Raw genomic sequence first — 8759 nt, 5'->3', positions numbered from 1 at the left:
ATTTTCCACTAAACAGACAAATACGCAGTTTCCTCAGTCTATTCCTGGATAGGTCACCAGACTGGGAATAAGAGACCCAAAGTCTATTCCCAGCTACAAAACAGACTGGTAATTCAAATTATTCACTCAGTTCTACAACCATTACCATGCTGAAAATACTGAAAATCAGCTCAGAAACAAGCACAGAGAAACCAGGGTTCTTTTAAGCATCCAAAGAGCAGCTGAGAGCATAACTTTAGATTTATCAAGTCTAAAAATCTGAATATTTTATTTATAGCAACATTTAACATACTTAACATTGTTTCAAAACTGCATAATCCCTAACAACTACCCTCTGTATAGTAATAAAAATGCACTTTTTATTACACCATTGTCAATTCGGCAAAACTCTATATGCAAAAGAAACATCATAATTACATAAAGTACAAGAAAGTTGTTTTTTTTAGTTTTAGTCTACTTCTTCCTAGAACCGTGATTCATAAAGTCAGAAGGGCCTAAAAATTGCCCATAAGTATTTCTGAAAGGCCCTGGGATTATTGTCACAGTTCTTAAATAGGCTTTATAACTAGAGCAATCAATAAACAGAGATGGACACACATTTTGTTTTGCTCTCTATGCCAAATAAAAAAACTGCCTCGCAGAACAAAGTACCAGTCTGACCTTTCCGAGCGCCATAAACTGTCAACACAATGCAATCCAACTGGAGACTCACAAAGAGGCAGGGTTAGCAGGGAAAAGAAGGGGGCTGTCCACCAATTTCCGGAGGTAGTGGCTGTACGCAGCAGTCAGACACTTGTCAGCCAAAAGAGGCCACTCGCGCCCAGTCTGCCACCACGCTGGGGATGGGACCCGACCTGGAAGACCTGCGTCCGGGAGGCCCCACGGCTGGAGCGCCGGGCTTGCCAGCAGCCAGAGCAGGAAAAGGCTGGAGCCAGAACCAGCACACTAGCACGGGTGCACACGTGTCCACACAAAAGGAAGCTGTACTCCACGGCCAGAGGCCTGGCCACCAACGCTGCAAGCACAGGCAAAGTGGGCGGGAATGGCTGTGGGCGGGGATGGCTGGCTGTGGGCATGCCACCCGAACTGCACAGAAGACCAAAGACAAATCCGGCCCACGGAGCAGCCAGGGCTCCCCACTTCCCAATTTCTTTAAAAAAAAAATAAACCATTAAATGATTTCTCTGAATTATTCTTGGCCAAAGCCCCTGCCCCTACAAACCACGAGATGCTAAAATCCCTTCCCACACTATTCCAGGATACTCCTGACAGTCAGATCTCTATGGGAAACCACTTCCTTATCCTGCCTTTCTTCTTCATACCTTTATTTGCTCGTTTTAGTTTCCCCTGGCCTTCTTAGTTTTAATCCTAAAAGATGCATTTTCCCCAAAAGAATATTTCCTAAATTACCTTCAAAATACATTACAATATCATGCCCACCACCGAAGTTCCAGTATCTCTTTAACTTGATGCCCTAAAATTTAAGTTTCTAATAGAAATTATCCTCCTAATAAAACCCTTCCGGCTTCCACTTACCTACCTAATCAAAGCCTCACCACAACTTTTTTTAATTTATATCAGCTTCTATAAAATCAAATCTTGAGTAACTTTCTCAATTACTACATTTTTGTTTGTTCCCTCCTTTCAAAGCTAATACTCTGCAACACACATCGGGGGTTCTAAATTGCCCTAAAACTTTGCCAATCAATTGAATCAAATAAAAAATCAACTACTAATCAACTGAAAATAATCCTGTTCCTAAGCGTACCTTGATAATCTGACAATGATTTTTCCAAATATTCTCTACCAATTTATTTTAATTTCTCATAACTCATGACTATCACGCTTATTTCCCTAAAGACTTTAATTATAGAAGCTAAACCAATTAGCATATTATTTCCATTATTATGTATCCACACACATGCAGGTGTGTTGACAAGCACACATATGCAGCACCCACAGAATTACTTTATCATAATACCTAGGATATTGGCACTTCTCAATTTTGTAAGGAAAACAATGTCAATGCCAAGCAAAATTTTGATATCTAATCCTTCCTGTGAATTGTCTACTTTAATAACCACTGGAAACATACTCTTCACTTTTCCTATAGTCATTCTCCACACATTCCTTAATATCCTAAGTCTAACTATACAATCCAACGAAGTAATAAGAATGCCTCCCCATCAAGCTTGATATAGCTATACCTTACAGCTATATCTAGCAAGTCCTAGAAACAATTTTAGACTAAAATTCAGCAGGTTACAGCAAAGTCATGAGACAAAGTAATCAGAAGTTCTGCTTAGTACTTCCTAAACTCTATTTCTTCTACTTCGGCCCTTCATTATTAAATCTGGTTAATGATAGATATTTAAAAGGGGTTAGAGGCTTAAAACAAATGCTGAAGCAAAGCTATGCTAGGATGAGCACCAGTATACATTTGTACTTTGTCATAGTCATATGTTCATTGTCCTAAATATGCTTTCTCTGTAAAACATAGTCTAATATCAAAATCTACATCTGAACAGAGAGGGTGAGAAGCTATTCATTACTCAAAGGCTGAACAGGTTAGTCTAAGGAATACTATGTAAATACCAACAGCTTGAACTGTTGGTTCAAGCACTGTACATAAAAACTTTGTTTTTAAACACTATGTTACATACAGCGTTACAGCACTGTAACATAAAACTGTCATTTGCCAGGACCACAGCTAGCCACTGATAATCTCAAAAATCAGTCAAAAAAAGCACTTGAGAGCCAACTATTTGGTAGTACGAAATAAAATGCCAAATGACAAAGTCTGATGAAAATCAATACTACTGTAGAATATATACAATGCAAAAATTGAGAACAAAGATACAAGCCAAGAATAAAAGGCCTAGAGTACATCAATGAGACCTGTGTAGGAAGACATGAATAGTTTCAAACTCTAAGATCATGATTCTCAAGATTCTAAAATATAAGACAATTGTCATTGTCTGATTTGTTTTGGTTTTAGAGTTAGGAAGGTTAGTTTGATTACAATAAGCACTAGAAATAATAGTATATAACTTATGTCTAGGAGTTTACCCATATGCATGTCAGAAAGGAAATAAGAAAAGCAGATCAGTCTTCTGAAGCACCACAAATATATCAGAGAGAACAGAGAAATAGTTACAAGGGTTAGGCACTTGCATTGCACATGGCAAACCCCAGTGTGATCATTGGTGGTGCTGACACAGTTCTGTTTTTGTATTATAGAATCCATATCATTATAACTTCAAGTTCTTTTAAGCTATCCATCATTTTCCTATATACTAAGTTCTGCCAGGAGTTATCTCTTAGCTTTAAAAAAAATAAATAAATAAAGGGTGGGGGCCCGGAGAGATAGCACAGCAGTGTTTGCCTTGCAAGCAGCTGATCCAGGACCAAAGGTGGTTGGTTCGAATCCCGGTGTCCCATATGGTCCCCCATGCCTGCCAGGAGCTATTTCTGAGCAGACAGCCAGGAGTAACCCCTGAGCATCACTGGGTGTGGCCCAAAAACCAAAAAAATAAATAAATAAAGGGTGGGGTGGGGTGGGTGGGGTGGGGTGGTGTGGTGTGTGTGTGTGTGTGTGTGTGTGTGTGTGTGTGTGTACATGTCAGTACAGGGCACAGCAGTAGGGCTGGCTGTGCATGGCCTTGCACACAGCCAACCTGGGACGGATCCAGGTTAGATTCCCAGCATCCCACATGGTCTCTGGAGCATGCCAGGAGCAATTTCTGAGCACAGAGGCAGGAGTAACCCCTGAGTACTGCCAGGTTACTAAAACCTATTTAGGTTTTTGGTCAAAAAAACTAAATAAATAAATGTCTTTTTAAAAATTTTAAAATAGAATAAGTCTCTGTGTGCCAGAGACTTGGCTGGCACACAGATAAGAACAATCAGTGCTGGTGGGGATGTGGAGAGAAAGAAACTCTCATTCACTACTGATAGGAATGGAGTCTCGTCCAGCCCTTATGGAAAATATGGAGATTCCTCAAAAAACTGGAAATTGAGCTCCCATATAATCCAACTCTACCACTACTAGGGAAATACCCTAGGAACTCAAAACATAATACAAAAATCCCTTCCTCACATCTATATTCACTGCAGCACTACTTACAATAGTCAGACTCTGGAAACAACCAAGATGCCCTTCAACAGATGAATGGCTACAGAAACCGTGGTACATGTACACAATGGAATATTATGTAGCCGTCAGGAAAGATAAAGTCAAGAAATTTTCCTATACATGGATGAACATGGAATTTATTATGCTGAGTGAAGTAAGTCAGAGGGAGAGTGAGAGAGAGACACAGAATAGACTCACTCATCTATATGTTTTAAGAAAAGTAAAAGACATTGAAATAATCCCAGAGATAAGGGCTGGAAGGACCGGCTCAAGATATGAAGCTTACCACAGAGTGGTGAGTGCAGTTAAGAGAAATAACTATGCCAAGAACTATCATAACAATGTCAGTGAGGGGGCCGGAAAGATAGCACAGAGGTAGGGCGTTTGCCTTACATGCAGAAGACGGTAGTTCGAATCACGGTATCCCATAGAGTCCCCAGAGCCTGCCAGGAGCGATTTCTGAGTGTAGTGCCAGGAGTAACCTGAACGCTGCTGGATGTGACACCCCCCCCCAAAATGTCAGTGAGTGAGAAATGTAGAAAGCTTGTCTTGAATACAGGTGGGGGGGAGAGCAGAAAGGGGGGCATTGGTGATGGGAAGCTTGCACTGGTGAAAGGGGGGGGGGTGTTCTTTTTATGACTGAAACCCAACTACAGTCATATTTGTAATCACAGTGTTTAAATATACTATTTTTTAAACAAAAATTTTTAACTTAAAAATATAGGTAAGTCAGTACAAACCAAAAAGCGGGGTGCTAAAAGACCATTTTAGATCCCTTAAATCACTTCCTTCCCTACCAACATCCCAAATTTTAGTTTTTCACCTAATTCATTTACACATAAATTATCACCAATCTTTGCAACTGAAGTTTGATGGATTTTTGACACTCAAAAAACCAGTATCATTTGTGATTATAATAAAATGGTGTCATGGTCTGGATTTATTTATACAGAGAGGGCATTAGATACTCTCCAAGAGTTATTCGTTGTCATTTTCATATTTCATACTCAGCTACTCATCACCTTCTTCATCTTAACCCTTCATTTTTTAATTTTTTTGTTTGCTTTTGTTTTTCAGCCATACCTAGCATGACCAGGACTTTCTCTTGGCAGCAAGAATAGAACTCGGGATCAGCAGTGGTCAAAGCAAACAAACACCTTATACACTCTATCTGTTCTCATCTTACTCCTTCAGGTCAACTCCAAGCCCCTATAATTCTCAGTCCATTCATTTACTAGTTTCTACCAGTGTGCCTATGTCCTACTGTCGATAAACTACTCCATGGGTTTACCTTTTACTAAACTTCCACCTCATCTTTTTCTGCCGAGTTTCGTTTTGTTGGTTTTGATGTTTTCGTTTTAGATAACATTGGTTTACAAAACTGTATGTTTTAGAAGTACAATTTCACACATCATGATCAACACTCATATATTAGTATTTCATATCTAATCCACACATATGTCTTGGCTGAAATTATATGAGTATCAGTATATTTCATGTGACTGGCTATGATTTTACAGTATTGTTACTTTTAAAATAGAAAAATGAAATAACTGGTGACTGTAACTAATTTATCTTTCTTCCTCAAACCTCAACACAAAACAACAGTTAGGATCATATTATCTCTTGCTTAAATTCTTGTGACTACACACTATCTGGTCTCAGAGCTAAAGAGATAGTACAGTGGGTAGAAAGTTTGTTTGCAAATGGCCCACTTGGATTCAATCCCCAACAAACCCCAGCAATCATAGGTTTCAAAGGAGTGAAACCTAGCACAGAGGCAGAAGCAAGCCCAGAACACCATAGAGTGTGGCCAAGAAACAACCATAAAAATTATCCGGGGCCGGGCGGTGGCGCTGGAGGTAAGGTGCCTGCCTTACCTGCGCTAGCCTAGGAGACGGACCGCGGTTCGATCCCCCGGCGTCCCATATGGTCCCCCAAGCCAGGAGCGACTTCTGAGCGCATAGCCAGGAGTAACCCCTGAGCGTCACCGGGTGTGGCCCAAAAACCAAAAAAAAAAAATTATCCATTCTATTCCCTTCAATTTAATAGAAGGAACTGCTTCTTGCTCTCTGAGCCACTTCACTATTCTATCATCAACATATATATATAGATATATATTCTTTGCAGTTAGTTTTACTCATTTAAACCATTTATTCTACAACTTCTATCTAAAAGGTTCCTAAATACATCCACCATTCACCCCCTTCTCCATTTCCAGAGACTTCAAATTTACTTTGTCCCATATTTTACCACTATGCTCATGAAATAATAAAGCCCAAGTTTTTGCTATACCATAGCTGTCCTCAATTCTTAACACCTTCATCTGTACTTCAATGACCCACACTGAAAATAGGTTGGCAACTGAAAGTGCAGTACTTTTAGAATTCCAACTTCAGAGATACCCCAGCTTTGTTTCAACCACAATTACTTATTTTCTTTTTGGGGGGTGGGGATAGTGGTTCTTGGGCCCTACCAGGTGATGCTTAAGGATTATTCTAGGCTCTGAACTCACGAGGTACCCAGGGAACCATATTGGATGCCAGAGATCAAACCTGGGTCAGCATGTGCGAGGCAAATGCCCTACCAGCTGTACAATAGTTTTCTTTTTGTTTGTTTTATTGTTTGGTTGTTTTTAATAAAGGGTAGAGCGTGAACGCAGTCCCCCACTACCTCAAATTATTCAGTCAAGTTTCCCACATTTGGGGAAATCGCAGGGGTCAGCATATCCCGGAGTGCAATGCATAAGCCTCACCCTGGGAAAACCACCTTTGTGATCATGGTATCTCCCCTGCCAGGTAAGTATATACAATAGTTTTAACCCTGCTCTTCTCTTCTTTTGGCTTCCCTTATCTCCCTACACAATACTAAAGCTGCACATTTAACCATTTCAAAGTCACGACCCTTGCCTTATATCTTCCATTCAATCTCTGGCCGTGACAGACCATCTTCACCATGTTTCCCACATACCCAAGCACTAGGTGTTTAGCAACACCAAAGCTATAAAACCACTTATAAATACAAAATTTTTTTTTTTTTTTGGTTTCTGGATTTTGGGTCACACTCGGCAGGAGTTACTCCTGGCTCTACGCTCAGAAATCGCCTACAGCAGGCTCTGGGGGACCATATGAGATGCCAGGATTCGAACCACCGTCCTTCTACATGCAAGGCAAACGCCTTACCACTGTGCTATCTCTCCAGCCCCCCAAAATTATTTCTTAATGGATTTATTTTTTGTTTTTGAGGGGTGTGTGACTGAAAGCCACACCAAGCTGTGCTCAGGACTTACTTCTGACTCTATTCTCCAGAATCACTCCAGTCAATACTTCAGGCTCAAGTATATTTGGTACCAGGAATGGAACTAAAGTTGGCAGTATGCAAAGCAAGTGACTTAATTCTTGTAGAATCTTATCTCTTCAGCCACATAAATTAGTTATTATCACTACAACTCTCCATCTCATTGATTATTTCCAACTGGTGCGGGGGAGGGGAGTGGAGAAGAGAATGTCGAATGTAGGTCATATCCTGTGGAACTCATGGGCCCACTCGTGGCTGAATGCTCAGGAGGGGTCATCATATCCAGCAGTAGTTAAAGGACCATGCAGTGCCAGGGATTAAACCCAGGCCTCCTACATCTAAAGTATAAACACTAGCCTGTTCAGCAACCTCTTAGCCCGCTTATTTTCATATTTAAAACCTTAGTCCAACAAATACTCAACCACAGAATTTCCTCAAATCACACCTTCTCTACCTGTAACCATTATGATTTCTAAAAAGATCTCTCTTCATCCGTAACTGCTTGCCTCCAGTTTTGTGGGGGGAAAAATAGTTCCTTCTGGGCTGGAGCGATAGTACAACGAGTAGAGCATTTACTTGCACAAATAAGGCCTGAGTTTGATCCTTAGGAACAATATGTTCCCCTGAGCACTAACAGGAGTGGTCCCTGAGTGCAGAACCAGGAGTAAGCCTCAACACAGCCAGGTGTGGCCCAAACACCAAAAAGGAATAAAGGAAAAAAAATAAAATAAAAATAAAAAATAAAGGAAAAGAAAAGAAAAAGAACTGAACCTCCTTCTTAAAATAAATAGGATTCCTATATTCATTGTTTACATATTCTTCTAATCTGTTCGATGCTGTTCCATGCTCACTTCTCTGTTTACCATCTTGAAATAGGGAGCAAAAAACTTCCCTACCAAATCCTTGAGCCACCACCCATGTCTTTGTCTCTGTGGTAAAGTATCTTTAAGTTTTTGAACCATATGATACTACTCTGGTCTCTAGGTATCTACTGATGGTTGTTCTGTCCCCAATAACCTTAGCACTCCATTTTAAGTCAAATAGTCTATTTTTCCCTAATTCTCTCCTAACGATCCCATCGCTTACCACTGTTTCTTGACCCCCACCCTTCTAGTAATAGAGTCAAAATCCAGGTCTCATACATAAGCAGACCTATGTATATAATATGTGCTATACTCATTATTCTCATCCCCTGCTTCTACATTTTCATTCTTCATATGATATCTTCCCCAAATTCACTAAAAAAAAAAACTCTCTCTTCCAATGGTCCTCAAACTATGGCCTGCGGGCCACATATTGTATTTATTCCCATTTTGTTTCTTCACTT

At 40.2% G+C, this 8759-nt stretch overlaps 1 non-coding gene across 1 annotated transcript; it reads right to left on the bottom strand.

Annotated features, from left to right (window-relative positions):
• Positions 1 to 6776: 6776 nt before the first annotated feature.
• On the bottom strand, positions 6777 to 6941 carry LOC126026699 (U1 spliceosomal RNA). Its single transcript, XR_007501922.1, has one exon. It is a non-coding gene; the product is annotated as a U1 spliceosomal RNA (small nuclear RNA).
• Positions 6942 to 8759: the final 1818 nt, after the last annotated feature.

Source organism: Suncus etruscus, chromosome 13, assembly GCF_024139225.1.
Source record: "Suncus etruscus isolate mSunEtr1 chromosome 13, mSunEtr1.pri.cur, whole genome shotgun sequence".
Taxonomy (NCBI): domain Eukaryota; kingdom Metazoa; phylum Chordata; class Mammalia; order Eulipotyphla; family Soricidae; genus Suncus; species Suncus etruscus.
This window is presented reverse-complemented; position numbering and strand designations above follow the sequence as displayed.